We start from the raw sequence: 24,538 nt of genomic DNA, 5'->3' as shown, positions 1-24,538 counted from the left end.
ATAAATGTAGAAAGAGTGTGAGATCCAGAGACAAACAGGACAATTTTATTTATGTCTTTATCATTAAGAAAAGAAAAAAAAACTTCATCCATTCTGAAAATCTTTAGAAATGTCTGAGATATTCCAACTTTGTCTTTTTTTTTTTTTGATAGTTGGTGCCTACTGACCAAATTTGCCATCAGCACATTTAGTAAGAAAGTAAATAATCATGGACATAATCTCCAAAAACATAAATCTCCAATTTAGAAATGCTAGTTATTTATTGAGGTATACCAAAAATGAAGGTCCATTAGGCACAATTACCATTCCTTTCCTTCCTTCTAATAATACATGCATCTTATACCAACTCTAAGCCAAACACTGGATTGCACATTAAAGATTAAAAGATGAATAAAATGTATCTCCTACTTTTAAGGAACTCAAAGCCTTTGGGAGTTTGAGTCTTACTTAATTCTCTCTACATTTATTGAATGCTCTCTATTATGCAATGTTCTCTATTAGGCAATGTTATGGGAATCTGAAATACTAGTTATTAGTATTTATTATCAATTATTAGAAGGTTAAAATTGAGATGTCAAAGTCTAAGAGAGAAGAGACAACAAATGTACGAAATAACCTTGAAAAATCAGAAAACCTGACTTTTAGGGGTACCAAAAAGGTATAACTGAAAATAAAGAAAATATAATAGGGGGACTTCAGGCAGTTCTGTGAATCTGGAACAGAGGAGAGGATGTGACAGGAAGTGACAGAAGATGAGGTGAGGCAGTGGAGTAGAGGGAACTTGGTGGGGGTAGGAGGGGGCAGGAACTGACATGAATTGGGAACTTGCCAAAGTGTATCTTTAGAGAATAGCTGAACTCAAAAAGAGTCAAAGGGATTCAGATATAGGCTAAGAGGAAGCGCAAGTATACAGAAAAGAGGGGCTGCAGGAAAGGGACTTTTATGTAAGTGTGTCAGTCAACCTATGTGGAATGAAGGGCCTAGATCAGACACGGAGGAGAGATGGATGTGTTTAAGGGTCATAGATCATGACAGAGCTAGACCTTGAAATTCACAGAGAAGAGGTTTTACTTTACGAAGTGGCTGACAAACCGTTAGTGTCATGAAAATAGGTATGATAGCCCTCAAGTGGTGTATTCTATGAGCTACTTAGATTCTTCCATCTGTCCCATGAGTACTTCATGAGAGCACAGAGCATCAGATGGGCACCTGACTGGTGCCTAAGAAAGGGAAAGATCAGATATAATTCAAGCTCTCTGCCTAATTAACTCCCTAGGGCAAGCCCCAGATAACCCCCAGGGACCCATGTAGTTTTTTGTTTGTTTGTTTGTTTTTAAATAACAATAACGTTGGCTTATGCCAATTAATGAGGGAGTTAATGAGCAATTAAAGTGCCCACACTTAAACAGCTGGTCATTTATGATGAGTAGTATGTTATGCACTGTGATGTACCCAAATAGTGAATTTTCAGCCCAAACATATTCAAGGCAGCAATAGCCAATAAGATAAATTTTCCACTATAAAATTGTTATCTGGAAAAAAGTATCCATTTCTCTAATTATTATTAGCAAATATCTTAACCTAGGCTTGAAAATAAACCTTCTCCTCCTGGCCTGAAGTGAAAGTGAAGTCGCTCAGTCGTGTCTGACTCTTCGTGACCCCATGGACTGTAGCCTACCAGGCTCCTCTGTCCATAGAATTTTCCAGGCAACAGTACCAGAGTGGGTTGCCATTTCCTTCTCTAGGGGATCTTCCTGACCCAGGGATCAAACCCACGTCTCCTGCATTGCAGGCAGACACTTTACCATCTGAGCCACCAGGGAAGCCCTGGCCTGAAATGTCTAATTATTTACCCTGATTGCACAGAAATAGACTTCTGATGATGCATGCTTTTTAAATAATAGAAAAGGGCAGAATTATTCTCATATATATATATATATATATACACACACATACATACACACACATATATGTGTATGTATACATACACAAATATGTAGTTTTCCCCCCATGGTTGAAATGACATTCAAATAACCGTCAGGCTTATATAGACACACAACTAAATAAAGTAATTTATTTGTATGAACGCAAAGGTAGTAGCTACCCATGGTTCTGAGTTAGATTTCTGTTTATGATCTGGCTATTTCTCAGCAGGTGGAGACCTTGCTAACAAACAGAAAAACTGCATGACATTGTCAATAATACAATGGCTTTCAGTATTTTAAAAAAGAGTGAAAAAGAGTGGTATAGCTGGTTAACAGTCTCATGGAGAGAAAATTATAGGAATAGTTCTTATATGGTGAGCCTCCCTGTCACTAACCTGAGGTAATTGTTCCTGTTCCTGCCATTGTATAAGGACTGTTGAATTAAATGATAGAGACTTCTGTAGTCAGTCCTTAGAAAGGGTACTTGAAGGGCATACCCTATAGACTTACTTGCTATAGAGAAAGTCAAATGGCTTACTTTGACCTAAAAAAAAGAAGAATATTTGTTAAATATATGTAGTGGATCAAAAAAAATTATGCTTAAACCTTTAGAAAACATTACTGAAAATTAACATAATAAAAAATACACAGGACCAAAAAGTACTGTGCACATGTGTGTTCTGTTATTAGAAGATTGAACATCCATAGCCCTAGATGATACCCTAGCTGTGCCACATATTCATTTGCATAATGCATTTTGCTATGTTATAAATTAGTTATATATAGTTCACTTTTAAACTAACTTCAGTTACAAATCAATTGTATAATCCCATGGACAGAGGAGCCTAGTGGGCTACAGTCTAAGAGATTACAAAGAGTAGAACACGGCTTAGCAACTGAGCACACGTGCAAACACACCTTTCCTAGGATTGAAAAAATAATGTTTGGAGTTTTAGGTTCTATTGTAAAACTCATTCAACCTTAGTTCAGGTAAAGAGGCCCTTTGGGAGGGGGAAAAATACAAAAGATGTGTTTGCTCTTTGGTACAGTTACTATGGATGGAGGTTCATGACATTGTGTGGAAGGCAGTGATCAGAACCATCCCCAAGAAAAAGAAATGAAAAAAAGGTAAAATGGCTGTCTGAAGAGTCCTTACAAATAGTTGAGAAAAGAAGAGAAGCAAAAGGCAAAGGAGAAAAGAAAAGTTATACCCATTTGAATACAGAGTTCCAAAGAATAGCAAGGAGAGATAGGAAAGCCTTCTTAAGTGAACAGTGAAAAGAAATAAAGGAAAACAATAGAATGGGAAAGACTAGAGATCTCTTCAAGAAAATTAGAGATACCAAGGGAACATTTCATGCAAAGATGGTCTCAATAAAGGACAGAAATTGTATGGACCAACAGAAGCAGAAGATATTAAGAAGTGACAAGAATGCACAGAACTATATAGAAAAGCTCGTATGAACAGATAACCACAGTGGTGTGATCACTCACCTAGAGGCAGACATTCTGGAGTGTGAAGTCAAGTGGTCCTTAGGAAGCATCCCTATGAACAAAGCTAGTGGAGGTGATGGAATTCCAGTTGAGCTATTTCAAATCCTGAAAGATGATGCTGTGAAAGTGCTGCACTCAGTATGTCAGCAAATTTGGAAAACTCAGCAGTGGCCATAGGACTGGAAAAGATTAGTTTTCATTCCAATCCCAAAGAAGAGCAATGCCAAAGAATGTTAAAACTACCACACAGTTACACTCATCTCACATGTTAGCAAAGTAACGCTCAAAATTCTCTAAGATAGGCTTCAACAGTATGTGAACTGAGAACTTCCAGACGTTCAAGGTGGCTTTAGAAAAGGCAGAGAGAAAAAAAAAAAAAAAAAAAAGAAAAGGCAGAGAAACCAGAGATCAAATGGCCAGCATCTGTTGGATCATAAAAAAAGCAAGATAATTCCAGAAAAAATCACCTATTTCTGCTTCATTGACTATGCCAAGGCCTTTGACTGGGTGCATCACTGAAAGTGTGGAAAATTCTTCAAGAGATGGGAATACCAGACTACCTTACCTGCTTCCTTCAAACCCTATATGCAGGTCAAGAAGCAACAGTTAGAACTGGATATGGAGCAATGGACTGGTTCAAAATTGGGAAAGGAGTACATCAAGGCTGTATATTGTCACCCTGCTTATTTAACTTATATGCAGAGTACATCATGGGAAATGCCAGGTTGGATGAAGCACAAGCTAGAATCAAGATTGCCAGGAGAAATATCAGTAACTTCAGATATGCAGATGACACTACCGTTATGGCAGAAAGCGAAAAGTTACCAAAAAGCCTCTTGATGAAAGTGAATGATGAGAATGAAAAAGTTGGCTTAAAACTCAGCATTCAAAAAACCAAGATCATGGCATCTGGTCTCATCACTTTGTGGCAAATAGATGGGGAAACAATGGAAACAGTGACAGACTTTATTTTCTTGGGCTCCAAAATCACTGCAGATGGTGACTTCAGCCATGAAATTAAAAGATGTTTGCTCCTTGGAAGGAAAGCTGTGACATACCTAGAGAGCATGTTAAAAAGCAGAGACCTTACTTTTCTGACGAAAGTCTGTGTAGTCAAGGCTATGTTTTTTCCAGTAGTCATATATAGATGTGAGATTTGGACCATAAAGAAGGCTTAATGCTGAAGAATTGATGCTTTTTAACTGTGGTGTTGGAAAAGACTCTTGAGAGTCCCTTGGACTACAAGGATATCGAACCAGGCAGTCCTACAGGAAATCAATCCTGATTATTTATTAGAAGGTCTAATGCTGAAGCTGAAGCTACAGTACTTTGGCCACCTGATGCGAAGAACTGACTCATTGGAAAAGACCCTGATGCTGGGAAAGATTGAAGCCAGGAGGAGAAGGAGATGACAGAGGATGAGATGGTTGAGTGGCATCACTGACTCACTGGACATGAGTCTGAGTAAGCTCCAGAAGATGGAGATGGACAGGGAAGCCTGGTGTTCCTCAGATTGTGAGCTGCAGGGAGTCGTACACAACTAGGCAGCTAAACAACAACAGTTACTATATTATTAATAAATATGAAATAGTGTGAGGAGTGAGCATGTGTATGAGTCCTCAGTGCCTAGAAACTTATACCAATTGAAAGAAATGAGGCAAAAGTAGACTGTAATTATTCTGCCTGCCTCATGATTCATCTGTTATTTCTTTGCTCAGTAGAAGAGGAACTTAAGGTTTAGGTATGCCTCTAGTAAGAGGAAATGAAAGAGAGTGTAGAAATTAAAATATCTGCATAAATTTTTGCTAGGCTGCTCAGTCTCACTGTAAAAAAATTAGACCAAGTCAGCAACACTGTCTAATTGACTAGGAAATTCCACATAGCTTTTAGTAGTAACAATTCTATAAACTAGAGTTGCATCATATCATGTCTTTAGAGATAAAACTCAGTTCTTGTTCTTTGTCTCCTTCTCTCTATTTTGAGGAAATAGGTTATCCTGTCTGCAGTTAGGTAGGCATATGCTTTCTAGCCTATTTTAACAGTAACATAGCACAGGGATTTGATTTTACAGATGACATAAGAACTCCTAAAATGACTAATTCCAGTATGCAAGGAGCTGATTACTTTCACTGTATCTGTGTATTGGCAGAGTTTTAAAAGCATTTGATTGTATTTATGACTAATGGCCAGTATACCAGAATTTTTAAGATTTATGCAGTTTTCTTTTTTAGATTTCTCAGGGACTAAAAGGTGACATTAAAATAAACTAATTAGCATTACAAAACTCTGTGTCTAACTAAACCTGTTTAGTGTTCTATATGAAAATTTATAGGGGGCAAACATTATTTTAATTTTTAATTAAATATTAAAATTAATATTAATTATTTTAATATCCAACAAAATGGAAAAGTATGACAGTTTTGAAACCTAATAAGGCTTTCAGAGAGCTGTGAATAGACCGGTTCATTTGAACCCAGAAAATTCTGTAAGGAAGTCTGTTTAGGTTTCCCTTCTTCTTTTTCAAAAATTGAAGTGTAGTTGATTGAGAATTATGTGTTAGCTTCAGGTATACAGCAAAGTGCTTCTATATATATATATATTCAATATATATATATATTTATATTATATATATAATATATATATAATATAATATATATATATATATTTGCAGATTATTTTCCATGATAGTTTATTGTCAAATATTGAATATAGTTCCCTATGTTATACAGTAAATCCTTGTTTCTTATCTATCTTATATATACTGTTTGTATCTGTTAATCCCATAATCCAAATCATCCTTTCCCTACCTCTCCTTAGGTAACCATAAGTTCGTTTTCTACATTTGTAAGTCTGTTTCTGTTTTGTATATAGATTCATTTGTATTATTTTTAAAATTCCACGTATAGGTGATGTCATATAATATTTGTTTTTCTCTCCATTCATGTTGCTGCAAGTGGCAATTTTTCACTCTTTTTTATGGCTGAGTAATGCTCCATTTTGGGCTTTCCCTGTGACTCAGATGGTAAAGAATCTGCCCACAATGCAGAAGCCGAAAGTTCAGTCCCTGGGTTGGGAAGATCCCCTGGGGAAGGGAATGGCAACCCACTCTCGTATTCTTCCCTGAAGAATTCCATGGACAGGGGAGCCTGGTGGACTGCAGTCCACAGGGTTGCAAAGAGTCAGACACATCTGAGCAACTAACACAAACATAATATTCCATTTTACTCACATCTTCTTAACCCAGTCATCTGTTGACTGGCACTTGGGTTGTTTCTTGTCTTGGCTATTGTAAATAGTGCTGCTTTGACCATTGGGGTGCACGTATCTTTTTGAATTAAGTTGTCTTTTCTGTATATATACCCTGGACTGGGAGTAGGGGGAACTAAAAGATAGAGCTGCTGTCGGTTTCTTTTCTTGAGTCCATTGAAGATACTTAGTTTCTGTGTTCATCTCTGTGAATTACATCTCCATCTTAGAGTGAAATGGCTCTATTTTCAATTTCATTGAGGATTGTGATAATATAAAAGACTCTGTTATACATATTACATAAAATAAGCACATCACTGTACATTTCTTTCTTGCATTAGATAAAGGCAATAACAATGAAAATAAATGCATTCCCCCCTCCCCTCTTTACTGACTTACTCTTATTTAGATGGCATGGGCTCAATTTTTGTATCTTAGAATGTATTAAAAATACGTCTTCATGATTTTCCTTATTTATTGTTTTAATCTTTTCTTTTTTCTTTATTTTTTTCCAGGTAAGTGTGAATGCTTTCTAAATCTTCCCAGAATGTCCTTTAGAAAAATTGTAAGTATGTCTTTCCTGTAATGTGGTTTTATTACAGAATACAATGAAATTATTTTTTGTTCTTTGAGTTGTATTTGGTATCAGCTCATTTCTTAGGTGTTATCCTTTAAAGAAATGATTCGTCATGAGTGGGGTGGCAGTTTGATACTTTGATGGATCCTTGCTATTTTGGATTTTTGGAATGTTGTTCGAAGAAAATTGAGTCTGCTAGTATGTTGTATATTAGAAGAAAGTTGTTCAACTTCTCATAGATGGTCAAAGATTACAGATTGTCATGATCGGTTTGGAGAGTTAAAGGAGTTTGCATTTTTGAGTATCAGGTTTCAGGACCCAGCAGGTAAATATTTTTGCAGTGATGTTGGATAATAAAACCTTTTCTTAAAATATCCATAACATACAACCCAGCAATCCCATTGCTGGGCATACACACCAAGGATACCAGAACTGAAAGAGACATGTGTACCCCAATGTTTATCACAGCACTGTTTACAATAGCTAGGACATGGAAGCAACCTAGATGTCCATTGGCAGACAAATGGATAAGAAAGCTGTGGTACATATATGCAATGGAATATTACTCAGCTATTAAAAAGAACTCATTTGAATCAGTTCTAATGAGGTGGATGAAACTGTAGCCTATTATGCAGAGTGAACTAAGTCAGAAAGAAAAACACCAATACAGTGTATTAGCGCATATATATGGAATTTAGAAAGATGGTAACAGTGACCCTATATGTGAGACAGCATAAGAGACACAGGTATAAAGAACAGACTTTTGGACTTTGTGGGAGAAGATGAGGGTGGGATGATTTGAGAGAATACCATTGAAACATGTATATTATCATATGTGAAATAGATAGCCAGTCCAAGTTTGATGCATGAAACAGGGCACTCAAAGCTGGTGTATTGGGACAATCCTGAGGGATGGGATGGGGAGGGAGATGGGCGGGGTGTTCAGGATGGGGGACACATGTACACCCATGGCTGATTCATATCAATGTATGGCAAAAACCACTACAATATTGTAAAGTAATTAGCCTCCAATTAAATAAATTAATTAATTTTAAAAAATCCATGACAAAGCTACCAAAGGAAATGTGAAAAGTGACAGTGAAAATGAGAAAAAAAAAATTACAAAACCTAGCTCTTTGGATTAGCACTTCAGAATGAAGAATATTGGCACTGTGGTCTTCATCTGCTAGAATTAGCTTCATGGTCCATTAAAGGAAGCTCAAATTTAGCTTTGTATATTGCAGTCCTTCATATTCAGAGATGACGCAAGTTGCAAAAAATTTTGATTCATCTTCCTTAACATGAGAGTGTGTATAACAAGCTGAAATGATGAATTCTTGGTGTTGTCAGCTATTTTATTTTGTATCCTTGGTTTTACTGCTGTGTTGTGCATAATTATATGAGGATCATGTTCTGTGCTGTTCCAGAAGACTATTTCAAAACCTTTTTTTCTCATGAGGCTGGACATTTACTTGATGGTATCAAACAAAATAATGAGCACATGGAAGGGGGATTAGTTGAGACCATAAGAAATAGAATAAGAGTTTCCATTCTTAAGTTTTTAGTGAGAATTCTCTTTAAAAGAGAGGGGGAAAATGAAAAGATAAATCTTAATATTTAAATACTAAGACATAACTTTATGTTATATGTTACTATGTTATCAAGTCATATACATTGTGTAATATTCTCATAACTAAATTAAAAAAAATCAGCAGTGTATTGACTTCTCTGCATGCAAATCTTTAGTAACTTCAAATTGGAAATCCAAAAATAGAGTATGGAGTACATGCTCTATTTACTTAGGTCTCTTGAATTCTTACATGATTGTCTTGCTTACACATACCACAAAATCATCTCTCCCTTATATAGTTTTCTTTCAGCATACTTTAGGACTTTTTCTGTTGCAAGTAATAGAATATTCAATACAAACTAGTTTAGCAAAAAAGGAAATTAGTGAGGTCGTGTAAATTAAAAAAAAAAAATCTAGAGATAAATATGTCTTCCAGCACAGCTTTCAGCAAGTGCTCAAAGCATCTAGTTACTTTGTCTCAGACTCTCAAATGTTGACCTCTTAGTTTCTATAAACTGTTTCAAATCCCATGGAGAAAACAGAGGATCCCTCTGATGGTAGCCCCAGCCAGAGATCCATTGGGTCTCATGGTCTGTGATTGTGTCATAAACTTACTTCTAGGGAGAATACAGTGATGGGTAGGCTTTGCCTACCCAAACTCAGGGCCAAACTGAAAAAAGAAGTGAATTCCTCAGTTTCTGGTACTTGCACTAAAGTGAACAGATGCCAAGAAACAAATTAATAAATACCTGCCTAATCTTACTTATTACTAAATATATTTTTCCTTTGAAAAGATGATCTTTCCCCTTTTTGGAATGATATAAGGAACTTGACTAATTCTGCCCCGTCATTGGCCATCAGCATGACCAGGAAGAAGGGTACATGGGGTGAAGAGATGGGGCCATAGCAACTTCTAATATTTCTTGTATTTGTTCCAAAATACTCGAGCTTAAAATCCATGATGAGAAATGCTAGGTAAAAGCATCTTACTTTAATCATGTTTACTTCTCTCTTCTTCCCTTCTTTGTATGTTTAATATTTTCATTATAATGAGAGAAAACTGTTGAGACATTGTGGTACTTCTGATGTTATCTTTGTTTTAAATATAAAGTCATTATATACAAGAACGTTGTACATGGAGACAGAGCCTCAAAAGTGAGTTTATTTCACATATGAAAGCTAACTTAAAAGAAGAGCTTTCTTCTGAACACATAGCACTTATTAACTGACAAATTGTCTACTTTACATCTTTAAATAGCTATCACTTTTTTCTCCCTATGTATATTAACACTTCGCATCTAGAAACTATAGGTAGATAAAAATTGTTCTTTCAAAGTAAAGGAAAATTTAATATTTAAAATTTGTTTGGAGTTTTATGAAGACTACATAATGTGACTGATACCCCTTGTTTTTGTGAAAATCCAAAATCTTAAAGCCAGTGATCAGAAGCCTAGGTTTTAATTCCACAGTGTTCAGGTTGCCATCAGAAAAAACAATAATAATAATAACAATAAGTGAGATACCACTGCCTAGAGAATTAAGCTATGAACAAATACCTGAAAATGTGATATACCTTATTAGAGAGCAGTCTCTGGATTTTCCTTGTCTTATTAAATGAAATTAAGCATTTTGTATCATCTTTGGATATCATTAACCTAGATGAACCCAGGCTACACAGTTCAATGAAAGCCCTAAATAATCAAGGATTTTCTGAAAGAGTGTTTGCTTCTTTATAACTTGACTATTCAATTTTTGTTTAGTCTTAGTTTTTCCTTTGTAAAACTTGTACTGAGAATAATAACATAAATGTTAGGTTAATAAGGTTAAAACTGATTTACTGCCTTAATATTTTCTCCATTTATAGTGCTACACAATTTATTTTTGAAAAGAAAGATAACTTGTAAAGCAAAAATACATGTTTTATAATTTCTCATTAGATGTAGGATTATTAAAATATGTCAGTAATAAAGATTCTGCTTGAAAACTCTTCATCTTTCCATTCCCCAAAGCACCCTAAACCAAGTTTTGCACATAATAGAAATTCTGTATTCTTAATTAGTTACTAAAGTAAGAAAGAAAGAATGTGTAAGTGAATGAGTGTTTTGGGAGACATATTTTCATACATAAATCCAGTGTAAAATATGAGAAAATCTGAAAATACAAATAATAAAATGTGTGTGTTTATAACCATAAAATATAACATAGTCAAATCATGAAATTCAGCAACCACTCTTTTTGAAAAAGATAACTTAAAATATGAGGAGAATAAAGTAACATAAAATAGCTATATAGCTGATAAAATTAAAAGCAGTTAAGAAATATCAGAGATTTAAAGCATATTAGATGCATGTCTTCTGCCTTGTAAAGCATGCATTGGTCACAGTTATACATCATTCTCTGGTTTCAAGGGATCATTTGCCCACTGGCCACCTTCTATTCAGTTTCCAGTTTCATTTACAAGAATCGGTAGGAGTCTCATAATGCTTATAATATGTTTTAGAAAGTAACAAAATTTGCTGAGAGACAGGCTTGAATTCTACGTTAATTTTCTAGAGTCTGGAAGCTGAAACCATGGTGTCGGAGGACTATCTTATACACGGTTAATAATACAATCAAACAACATAATCCACCACATTAGCAGGCTAAAGAGGAAAATGCATATAATTATATCTGTTATTTTATATGATACTGGAATGGTGACTAGAAGACATTAAACATTTGTCTAAACCTATAAAATTTTACAGTGCAAAAAGTGAACTTTAATAACATCATTTAGGAAGTTCGGAAATCCCAGGTTGAAATGCCGAATGTGACAAAATAATATGAATATATCATAAGTGTAAGAAAGAACCTTACTGAAGTGAATGAGAGAATAAGGAAGAGAAGACTATAATAACCTACGTAATAATGATCTGAATTGGAGACAGCAGTATGAAATTAGGCTTCACTCCATATGGACACAGATGGTCTACATATAAAGTATATGTATTTCACCATGCATAAGAACATGGCAAGACATTTATTCAAGAGAAAAACCAATCTGTCCCATTCTATCAAAGGTCATATCATTATTGCAAAGCAAACAACAATAAAAACAGGAAAAAAAAAAAAAAACAGTAGGTACCTACATTATCTTTAATGTAAACCCTCTTGAACAAGAACTCTTCTTACTGAGGGAGATTGCATTTCTAAGTGAGCTTTCACTTAGATGAGCTTTCATATAAGGGAATGCTTTTAAAACTCAGTACTATTTGTTCTATAAAGGTTAAAAATGTGTTTAAACTTTTCCAAATGTATTAATATTATCACATTTTAGAGATATATTTTTTCTGCAATTTTGAGAATGGAATACTTGGATCTCAAAACACGTGGAATTAATTATTGGAAATTATTGTACAAGCTAAAATTCATGCATGACATATTCATAACACGTTAAAGAGTGAAGTTACTTTCAGACTTCTCCTGTAGAGAAAAATGGTGGTCTTCTAGAAACCACCACTAAACTTCACTGGAACAGACAAATGTGACCTGGTCAACAGTTTCTTATTTTTTAATAGATTGTTTCAAGTGGGGGCTACAGCAGATCAGAGTAAGATGGCTCATGAGCAGAGCTTTCTATAAATATCTGCAATAGTATAGTTCTCAGAACACCCCTTCCATGATGTCTAGATTGATTTCTCAAGGTGCTTACGGAAGGTTAGAAATAGAAGAGGACTGAGTGGAAATGGGTGTGGACAGCAAAGTTTTAAGAGGGAGAAATTGTTTAAAGACTTGGTATGCAACAGTTTCTGATAGTTCCTTAAAATGAAGGAATGTACAAACCTTGTGTGTGATGGTAATACTGGCAGTGCCCTCACAATGACAGATACTTGTGCTTAATTTCCCAGCAGTGTGAATGGATGCTTACTAGCCCATGGACACTACTCCACTTAACCTCTTAGGGATCAGTCAACCATATTTACAAGGTAGCAAACTTTATAAACTCTATAATGGAGTAGCCGACATAAGAGCTTATAATGTGTGATCTTTGACTCCTCCTTAGTGAGACATTTTAATCCCTTGTCATGTGTATAAAACTTTGAATCTCTTTATCATGTGTGAAGTTAATTATCTACAGCTTAACACATTTCTTAAAAGTAGAAGTAGAGTTGTATATCAATAAGAGTGTATCTTTAAAGTTCCCAGTAGACATAGAAAATATTTATGTTCACTAAGTTCTAGTCATTTATGAGTATTCAAGGTCAGTTTCCTCCCAAAGTAGGAGGATTAAATCTGTACTTTAAAATCTATTAAAATATTGTTGAAATTTTAAATTAATCTGGAAGAGTAAGTAAATATACAGTTCACCTAGGCTAACTTAGTTACTGTGATTAGATAATGTATTTACCTTGAGAGTCCTAGAAATAGCAGAAATAAAAACATATGCAGTAGATTACAAATTTTGTTTTATTAATAATAGATAACCTGCCAGTTCTTCAGGAGAAATAACATTTTTCTTGCACTGTATTTGGAAAGAAAATGTTCATGTTGGTTATTTGAAAACATAGAGACTATTGTCTTTATCAGTAATTTTTTGTAGGAAGTAAAGATATGGTTATTTTGTGCCTTGACCCCTGAAAAAGCCAAGTCCATAGAAATAACTCACAGGTAGTGTTCTGCATGGGTGTAAACTAATTAAGTCTGGATATATTGCTTTCTGATATGTTCTCTATAAACAGAGAGATAGTTGGATAATACCTGGACTATCTTTGTGGCACTGGTTCTTACCTTAACTGAAGAGCAGTCAGGTAGGTCAAGTTTCCTCTCTGGTGACCAAGTGGAGAGTTGCTTTTCTGGAATGCTGATTATTTTTAGTTAAGGAGTTGTTTGGAAAGGCTAGGAAGGTTAGAGTCCACTCTCAGGTAGAGAGATGTTTAAGTTCCCTCCTTGTGTTCAGTTACTTTAAAAAAAGAAAATTATTACATTATTTATTTTGAACAGACAATACATATTTTACAAGGCCTGGTTACCTATTGAAAAGTAAGGAATTGATGACAAAAAGAATTGGTGAGTTTTGCAAGGGTGATTTTCAGAGAAGTGGATAGTATGGTAAGGGTCATTTGACTAGTAGCTCATTAACTTTTAGATTTTTCCATGCTCCTGATTATTAGTAATAATGTGGAGTGGTGAGTAACACCTTTGGCCTCAATTATCTTCACTTACGTGTCTTTCCATTCCTGTTTCATTTTTTAAGAACTGATTTCTGCCTGAAATAAGTTTGGGAAAGAGGATTTCCCAGTTCAAGTATCTTTTGATATGAGGAGATTTTCATGGAATTATAATGATAAAGAGTAGGGAGTGGATTTACTTGTGGCTTTTCTTGTTTCACATTTATTCCCGCCCAGCCTCTCTCATTTCTTTTTTATAAGTCTTATGTCTCTCTGTTAAAATAATTATTTTTTTTTCTCTGTGTGAGGTTCTGTGATTAGATGAAAGGTCATGGTTATAATATGAATCCTGGATAATAAATACAGTACAAAATGTATTGAAATACATAGAACAAAATGACTTTCCAATTAAAAAAACACTTTGCCAGGCCTATACTAAACAAACAACCATATAGACTCTGATTTCTCTTCACTTATAATTAGCTGCCACTGAAAGTTAATTACTTTCAGGATCAAAGGAAACAAAACTAGAAATAAAATGGAAGGATTCATTTTAGATTTAAAGTTTAAATAATGTTTGCTTTAGGAGCAGACCATATGCTGAATCTATCCCAGAGGGAGAATGAACTTAAGATTCTTGAATATATATAGACCAACTTTAAAGTTCACTGAAGGTGGGCAAAGAAATAAGGCAGATTTTATTTCCTTTGGGAGTATCAGGAGATTTTATAAGGGAGTAGATAAACCTGTTTACATAACCTCATTTTGTTTTATTAGCAGAACTGAGAAATACTGTACCTTTTGGAAGATTGACTCCTGAAATGCTTTCTTCTAGGAAGACCACTGAAAACTCTAATTTGATTTCTAGTTTATCTGAATAATATGTCATCCTTTTTATAAAAAAAGGCTAATTTATTGTGAGGGTGTGAGTAGTTGTAATCTTGTACTTACCTACTTACTACTAGTATTCTTTGAGTCCTGATAAATGTTTTTATTGTTTCACTCTCCTAAACTTGTGTTTTTCCCAAGTCCCTAGAAATGACTTTTTAATTAAATATGAAAGCACAAATGGGAATTATGTAATCATATATTTTCAGTACGTTTGAAAATAGGTTATAATCTTTTGCAAAATGCATTTTGGAATAGACTGATCAGGTTCTGTGGTGTTTATGGAAAAGTTAAGAGATTATATGCAGAAAGTACTTCAGGACCTTGGATAGAGACCTATAGCTGAATTAGGGAGAGTATGGCTCAGCTCTCTACTGCTAGGTTAAGGTATTCATCCAAAGGTGGCCACAACAATGCTGTGAATATTGGCAGTCTTCAAATACTTACTCACAATCTCTACAAACATCTAAACTTTCAGGAAGTCACCTGTCTTATCCTCAGTCCTTCAGTTATGCTTCCTCTTCCTGACTTGCATTACCATTGATTCAGTGCTCAAGCCTCTGCCTGGAATGCGGGAGACCCAGGTTCGATCCCTGGGTTGGGAAGATCCCCTGGAGAAGGAAATGGCAACCCACTCCAGTACTCTTGCCTGGAGAATCCCATGGAGAGAGGAGCCTGGTAGGCTACAGTCCATGGGGTCGCAAAGAGTCTGACACGACTGAGTGATTTCACTTTCCTTTCACTTTCAGTGCTCACCAATTGCATGGCACTGAGATTATGATTTCACACTTATCTAAAAAATGTCTAATGATGATTACACAAGGTAGACATAGTTATTATATCTGTTTAGCCAAATAGGAAGGTTGCCAGAGAAAGAAGCTGCTGGGCCCACATGACTACTATGAGATTAAATCCAAAATTAAGCCCAGGTTAGTTAGAATCCAAAGCTTGTGGTCATAAACACTATGTTAATGTTCCAATTCTATAATTTTCTATTTCAGTAACACACAATATAAAACTTACCATCTTAACTCTTTTTCTTTTTTTTTTTTAACTATTTTTCTGTGTATAGTACAGATTGTGATACAACAGGCTTCTAGAATATTTTTTCATCTTGTAAAACAAACTATATCCGTGAAACAGCAATACCCCCTTTTTTCCTCCCTAGCTCTTGGTAAACACATTCTACTTTCTTTTGCTTTGAATTTGACTACTATAGATACCTCATTTAAGTACAATCATGCAGTATTTGTCTTTTTATCACTAACTTATTTTACTTAGCATAGTATCCTCAAGATTCATCCATATTGTAGTGTATAACAAGAATTCATCCTCTGTAAGTTCAAATGATTTTTCTCTATATATAGCATATTTTCTTTATCCATTCATCTGTTGATAAATACTAAGGTTACTCAATCTCTTGATTATTATAAATAATGCTGCAAAGAACATGGGCAGACAAGTAGCTCTTTTGGGATTCTGTTTTTATTTTGTTAACTTTTTATTTTGTTTTGGGGTATAGCCAGTTAACAATATTGTGATAGTTTCAGGTGAACAGAAAAGGGACTCAGTCATGCATATGCATGTATCCACTCTCCCCCAAACTCCCCTCCCATCCAGGTTGCCACGTAACATTGAGCAGAGCTCCATATGCTATACAGTAGGTCCTTGTTGGTTATCTGTTTTAAATACAGCAATATGTACATGTCCATTCCAAACTAACTATGTCTTCCCTCCTTCTTTCCCCCAAACAACCATAAATTCATCTTTAAGCCTGTTTACAATAGCCAAGACATGGCAGCAGCCTAAATGTCCATTGGCAGAGGAAGAAAGATGTAGTACATATATAGAAGAGAATATTACTCAGCCATTAAAAAGAATGAAATAATGCCATCAGCAGCAACATGGATGGACCTGGAGATTGTCATACTGAGTGAAGTAAATCAGACAGAGAAGGAGATTCTGTTTTTATTTTTTGGATATATATCAAGAAGTGAGATTGTTGGCTGTGCTCAGTCACTCAGTCATGTCCACCTCTCTGTGACACCGTGGACTGTAGCCCTCCAGGCTCCTCTGTCCATGGGATTTCCCAGGCAAGAATACTGAAGTGGGTTGCCATTCCCTTCTCCAGAGGATCTTCCCAACCCAAGAATTGAACCTAGGTCTCCTGCATTGCAGGCAGATTCTTTACCATTTGAGCTACCAGGGAAACCAGCAATTGTTGGAAGATACAATAATTCTGCTTTTAATTTTTTGGGAAATCTTTGTATTTTCTCTACTTTATGTTCTTAATGACACAAATGACATTTTTCATAATGTGTATCTATTAACACGCTTTTATTAATACAGTTATTTTTGTGCATTTATCTTAAATTCAGCATCAAAGTTAAAATGATTTACTCAATACCATTACAATAATTTCAGATTCTGTGCTTGTCTATTTATATTCCTTTACCAAAGACCTTATATTTTGTATGTTTTCATATTTCTATCTGGTGTCCTTTCACTTCAATGTGAAGAACTCCCTTTAGCATTTCTTGTAAGGCAAGTCTGGTGGCAATGAACTCACTCAGCTTTCATTTATCTGAGGAACATTTAATTTTGCCTTAATTTTTGAAAGGTAGTTTTCCAGATAGAATATTCTTGGTCAGCTTTTTTATTTTCTTTTATCTTAACACTTTGAATATATTATCCCACTTGATTCTATACTCTAAGGTTTCTGCTGAGAAATCTACTAATAACCTTATGAGAACTCCTTTTTGTGATAAGTTCCTTTTCTCTAGTTGGTTGCCTTCAAGATTTTTTTTTCTTTGTTTTTGATTTTTAATAGTTTGGTTCTCATGTGCCTCAATATAGGCTTCTCTTGGTTTATCCTAGTTGGAATCTCTTGAGATTCTTGAATTAAGATGTCCATTTCATTGCTTATATTTGGAAATTTTTCAAAAATTATTTCTTCAAATATATTCTCTCTTTTCCAATAATGTATGTATTGGTCTTCTTGATGGTTTCCCATGAGCTTCTTAGATCTTATTCACTTCTCTTCATTTTTTAAATTTTTCTGTTCTAAATTGATAATTTCAAATGATCTCTTTTTAAAATTATTTGGCTCTTGTTTCTGTTTGATCAGGTCTTCTGTTGAACCTCTCTAAGAAAATTTTAAATTCAGTTATATTATTCAGCTCCAAGTTTTCTATTTTGTTCTTTTTTATTTTCTATCTCTTTGTTGATATTCTCATTTGTTAATGCATTGTGTTCCTGATTTCACTTATCTATCTATTTGTATTCTTTAGGATCGTTGAGTTTTGAAACAGTTATTTTTATGTCTTTGTCAGGTAGTTCATACATTTCTATTTCTTTAGAGTTGATTTCTGGAGATTTATTTTGTTCTTTTCACTGGGTCATGCTTTGCTGCTTCTTCATATGCATTGTGACTTTATCCTCCCCCTCCACAAGACTTGGTTATTTAGAAAAACAGCCACTTATCCCAGTCTTTACAGACTAGCTTCATACAGGGCAAGACCTTCACCAATTAGCCTGGATAGAGATTCTCAGAGCCTCTCAAATTTTTCTGGGGATATGTCTTCTCTTTGCTTGTGGGTATAATTTCCCAGTTGGAGAGATTTGCGAGTTTCTTTTTGGGGAACTCAACAATTTTCCCTCAGGTTCTCTGGTCCTGCATTAAGACAGCTGGCTGTATTTTGTACTGAGTGCCCAGGTATCCGAAGTATTCTTGTTCTATCTGTGTCCTCCTTGTGAAGTGAGGCAAAAACAGTCCCTTGAACAACCACCCCTGCTCCCCAGAAAAGTAGAATGTTGGACACATGTTACACTTTCCTCTTTTCCTTCCAAGGATAAAACTTCCAAGTTGAATATTTTCTCCCAGTCATGCTGAATTGTACCACTGTGAGAGAGGATCCTAGTAGGTAGAATGAAATAGTTTTTCTTAGCTGTTTTAATGCAGCTTTGTGCTCATACTGTGCCTTTGTTTACTGACTTCTGGAGTTTTCATTAAGGTATTTTGGCTTGTGTATTTCTATTAAGTTAGTGTTTCTATGAAGGGAATCAGGGATACAGCTTCCTTATCTGTCATCTTGCTACGTAATGCTCCTCTCCCATAACATTTTTTGATATCACAGGAGGATTGCCTTGTTTTAAGACACAAATTTGTCTGAACTAAAAGTAGTCAGTTGCTTTGGGCTGATAGATACAGTAAGCATGTTACTGAGCATCTGCCATCAACATAAGTGGTTAAAGGCAGAAAAGAAAAGCTTAGGGTTTTTCACTGACCAAGCAAAGACTTAGTCATTAATAGATCTTGATGTAGTAAGCTATCAATGTTCTTAAATCATTCCATTCTAGCAAGAAAATCCCAAGATAATTTAATTAGGAATTCATTATTGACAAATATTTAGGTCTGTGGAAAAGCATAATGCTTTTAAAATCTTCCAAGTTAATGCTAAGTGGCTTATAGGAGAGATTCACAAATCATTTTTATTAAATATTTATTAATAGTATATTTATTTTATATATAGTGTATTTATATTATATTATATGATAATGTATAATAATATATAATATATATATGTGTATATATATATAGTGTATTTATATTAAATAAGTATGTAGTGTATTTCAGTCCTGCGTTTCCCTCAGTTATTCATTAATAGGAGGATGCTAAGTATCAGACTTATTTTTTGGGGCTCCAAAATCACTGCAGATGGTGACTGCAACCATGAAATTAAATGACACTTACTCCTTGGAAGAAAAGTTATGACCAACCTAGATAGCATATTCAAAAGCAGAGACATTACTTTGCCAACAAAAGTCCATCTAGTCAAGGCTATGGTTTTTCCAGTGGTCATATTTGGATGTGAGAGTTGGACTGTGAAGAAAACCGAGCACTGAAGAATTGATGCTTTTGAACTGTGGTGTTGGAGAAGACTCTTGAGAGTCCCTTGGACTGCAAGGAGATCCAACCAGCCCATTCTGAAGGAGATCAGCCCTGGGATTTCTTTGGAAGGAATGATGCTACAGCTGAAACTCCAGTACTTTGGCCACCTCATGCGAAGAGGTGACTCATTGGAAAAGACTCTGATGCTAGGAGGAATTGGGGGCAGGAGGAGAAGGGGACGACAGAGGATGAGATGGCTGGATGGCATCACTGACTCGATGGACATGAGTTTGAGTGAACTCCGGGAGTTGGTGATGGACAGGGAGGCCTGGAATGCTGCAATTCATGGGGTCGCAAAAAGTCGGACATGACTGAGTGACTGAACTGAACTGAACTAATGCATGTATTAGAAAAATACCGGATGAGGTAGATTCATATGCCACAGCAATGACAGTTGCCATGAGGGGTCTGGTCACCAACTCTGCTAAAATGAAGGAGGTGAACTAAGAAGATACAGTAATAATAACAGGAATGTTAGGACAATGAGAAGAGATCATAATAGTAGTTGACATTTAAATTCTAGACTCAACATTATATTCCAGTTTGTCTTCCCTTTGTGTCTCTTCAATTCCTTGGGTATGCCTTAATTCAAATCATATTTAGATCCCAGTTTAAAAAGAACAAGCTTTGATTGTAGTATAATCCAGGGTCATACTGGATTTGTGGAATTATTTTCAATAGATTTAGCACCTTCAATTGAGAATAGATTAGTGGCCCCCTGGATACCTAGTCACCTTTTATATTATGCTTGTGGTCTTTATTGTGTTTTAATCAGGAGCTATCATGGGAATATTCTGAACCAAGGTTAGAATTTTATGTGAAATAATGAGAAAGGGCATGGGAGGAATAGAGTCTGATGAAAATAAAGAATTGAAAAACAGTTAAAATTCAATATAATAACATTAAAATTAAAGCACCTGGATATTCATTCTCCTAAAAGTCCACTGACTTTTTCACATCCAGTCATGTGAGCCAAATGTTAGGCTAATGAGAGTCTTCCTAATCTGTCACCAGACTATTAAAGACCATATGGGGCAATGACCTTTGTAATTATGCTAATAAAAAATCCTTCCTTGTACAGTCTACCTCATTTTATTACATTTCACAGATATTGTGTTTTTTCACTAATTGAAGTTTTGTGGCAACCCTGCATTGAGCAAGTCTACTGGTGCCATTTTCCCGACATCATTTCCTCACTTTATGTCTCTGTGTCACATTTTGGTAACTCTCACAGTATTTCCTACTTTTTCTTTATTATTATATTTGTTATGGTGGTCTGTGATCAGTGATCTTTGATGTTACTCTTGCAAAAAGATTATGACTTGTAGGCTCAGATGATAGCACTTTTTAGCAATAAAGTAGTTTTCAATGAAGATATATACTTTTTTTAATACAGAATGCTATCATTGCACACATAATAGACTACCGTGTGGTGTAAATATAACTTTTATATGGACGAGAAAACAGAAAAAAAAAAGTGATCCATTTTATTACAATTTTTTATGTATTATGGCGGTCCAAAACTGAATCTACAATACTTCCAAGGCATCCCTGTGTCAGAAAGTATCTGCTGCTGCTGCTGCTAAGTCACTTCAGTCATGTCTGACTCTGTGTGACCCCAGAGAGACAGCCCAGCAGGCTCCCCCGTCCCTGGGATTCTCCAGGCAAGAACACTGGACTGGGTTGCCATTTCCTTCTCCAATGCATGGAAGTGAAAAGTGAAAGTGAAGTAGCTCAATCTTAGTGACTCTTAGCGACCCCATGGACTGCAGCCTGCCAGGCTCCTCCGTCCATGGGATTTTCCAGGCAAGAGTACTGGAGTGGGGTGCCATTGCTTTCTCTGAGAAAGTATCTGAGGGCTGTGAAAAAGTTCCTCCTTCCCTAGTTTGGCTGTATGTAAACACTTCATTTCAGATTAAGTACATGCACATGAACAGTTAGATTTTGTTTCACCCAGCCTACCCCCAGAATTATCATTGCATGATTTTCCTTTATACCTGTGCATCCAGGTAGCACTTTTAGACAGGAAGAGGTCACTCTTATTACCATCCAATGTTTAATGCTTGACCAAAATGATAGGGATATCGACATTCCTGATGCAGGACCTCAGTAAATTGAGTAAAAAATAAACAAATGTTAAAAGACTGTGTGCCTGGGATTGTACGCCCAACTTTGCCACACACTAGCTATATGTCCTTATGTAAATTATCTAAGATTTCTGTAATTTTATATATCTAAAGTATAGACTTGGTTTAATGGCATCATACCAAATTTCACAGTAGTGAAATAGACAAAACAAAGAATGTAGATCATTCTAAATCCCTCCACCCAGAGATAGGACCTGTGAATAATATATGTATTCCTTTTCACGTTTAGCATATAAGTCCGTACACAGGCACACTAATAAACACAATAGAATGATGTATCTACACTTCTATGACCAACATTTTCTTTTGACATCACATTGTGAATATCTTTCTTTGATTCCATATACATAATCACCATCACTATTTAATGTATTCAGTAATCCTTCTTAAATATATTTTCATAATTTATTTAGACAGTCCCCATTTATTGAACATTTAGCATGTGTGCTGCATTTTTCTGTTACATATACAGTTTTAGTGAATGCTTTCAGGCAAACTTTGAAAATTTATCTTCATATAATAAGTTCCTAGAATTCAAAATGCTGTACCAAAATATATTCACATTTTTTTAGAAATTTACCACAGATTACAAACAATCAAAAAGAAAACCAAGAAAAAAGATGTGAACCATCATTTCACAAAAGAGGAAATGCTGTAATCAAATAAATATATTAAAAAATTAATTGTTGAAGAAATGCAAAGACCACGATGATATACAACTTTGTGCCTATTCAACTGGCAACCACTTAAAAGTCAGGTAATATCAAATGATGAGTAAATTCCACTCGATCTTTTAGATTTTGCCATTGGGAGTTTAAACTGATGTAACCACTTTGGAAAACAGTTCAACTTTATATTCTAAAATTGAATATTTGCATACCTGATGACTCAGCAACTCCACTCCCAAGTAATAAGGGAATTCTTGCGCAGGTAAAGCAGGATAATATACACTAATATTCACCATGATAAAAATTTGGAAACATCTCAAGTACATCATCTGGAGAGTTGAAGAATAAACTATGTCATATTCTTCCAATGCAACCATATACAGCAGTCAATATGAGTGACATGCAAAAATATAGCTGATTATTGGCAATATAATAGTATATGGAAAAAATAAAATTTTACTACTAAAGAACAAAATAACTAAAATTAGTTCTCTCTCTACTTACATGTTTATATGTACATATATGAGCAATAATATTTAAAAAGAAGGCACTAGAATGATTTATATGGGATTTAGATTCAAGGAAGAAGGACAATGTAGACACACAAAGAGAGGCACACACAATAGGACAGTGTATGCCAAGAGAACCCCACCAACAAGAATGGAAGAACACCGGTTTCACTAGACTGTAGAAATCCCCAAGAAGGTATACTGTTTCCCTAATGTTTCCCAAGTTGATGATTTAAAAAGGTATTCACTGATATTTTTATTTGCCTTTTTCACTCACTAGTTACTTTGAACATTGTTTCAAATGTTAATTTAAATGAGGGAGTGAGGCTACTGATAATTAAAACAGCATTAATACGGGGCAAGATCTGGGTTTGTGCTTTGTGCTCATTGTTGTCTCAAGAATTTCAGGAGGTGAAATCATTCTTCTTTTCACAAATAATGAAATTAGGACTGTAAAATGGCCCAGGGTCTAATGGCTAATGTGGCTACCCCAGGATACTGTCTGACTCTAAAATGTGAACACATGAAGACTAGTCCATGCTGCCTCACCATTTCTACAGTTTTATTTCACTAATATGACATGAGAGTGATGGAAATTGTTGGCTGTGAAATTCCTATCAAGGGGTTATTAGGTCATGAAAGCCCTGGAGGATAATAACAGTGGTTCATAAATAAAATAGATGGAATTAAGATAGTTAGGAGGATGAGGAGTGGCAGAGAACTGTTAAAATTAGCACAATTCTTTTCTGTGGGCCAGTTATATGTTTTGAAGAATTTAATAGCGTTGAATCATAGGGAAATATGAAGGTCTCTGAAAACAAGCCCACAATAAGGAGATAGTGACTTCCATGACAGATGAGAACATTTGAAAAATGATTTGCAGATACAAGAAAAAAAAAAAAAAAATCCTCTGGAAATAGCTGCCTGGTAGAGTAGTTCAAAAGACACATTGACCTGCTGAGCCATAGCCTTATGGTAATATTTCTCCAAGTTGGGTTTGGTACCCAATAATGACCCATGAATTTGAAGAGTTAGTGGTGCTTACAAGTCAGTGTGTGAGAGCAAGAGCCATATACCACCAGAAAGGGCATGGGAGTCCTGGGAGCGAGTGGGAGAAATCATGCCCTCACATGCCTCTCAGGGCCTCGTGCGTCCATCTTCAAGAAGAGCTTTATACACAGTCCCTTTCTAGACCTCAAATGCTGTGATCTGTATATTTGCATCTGAATGGCAGAAAATAATACTTTTTCCTGTTAACACAGGCAGTATCCTCTAGCTGTCAGAAAACAATCAATTGTAGTGGACACAACTTCAAATAGAAAACAAGGATTAAATAAGTATCTATAGCATTGGTCTGAAGCTCTGCATACATTTTACAAATGAATATCTTCTTTCATTGGTGTGAGAGGACCCTAC

The sequence above is a fragment of the Bubalus kerabau genome, chromosome 2 (assembly GCF_029407905.1).
Source record: "Bubalus kerabau isolate K-KA32 ecotype Philippines breed swamp buffalo chromosome 2, PCC_UOA_SB_1v2, whole genome shotgun sequence".
NCBI lineage: Eukaryota > Metazoa > Chordata > Mammalia > Artiodactyla > Bovidae > Bubalus > Bubalus kerabau.
The sequence above is the reverse complement of the archived record's forward strand: the minus strand, read 5'-3'. Positions refer to the sequence as shown.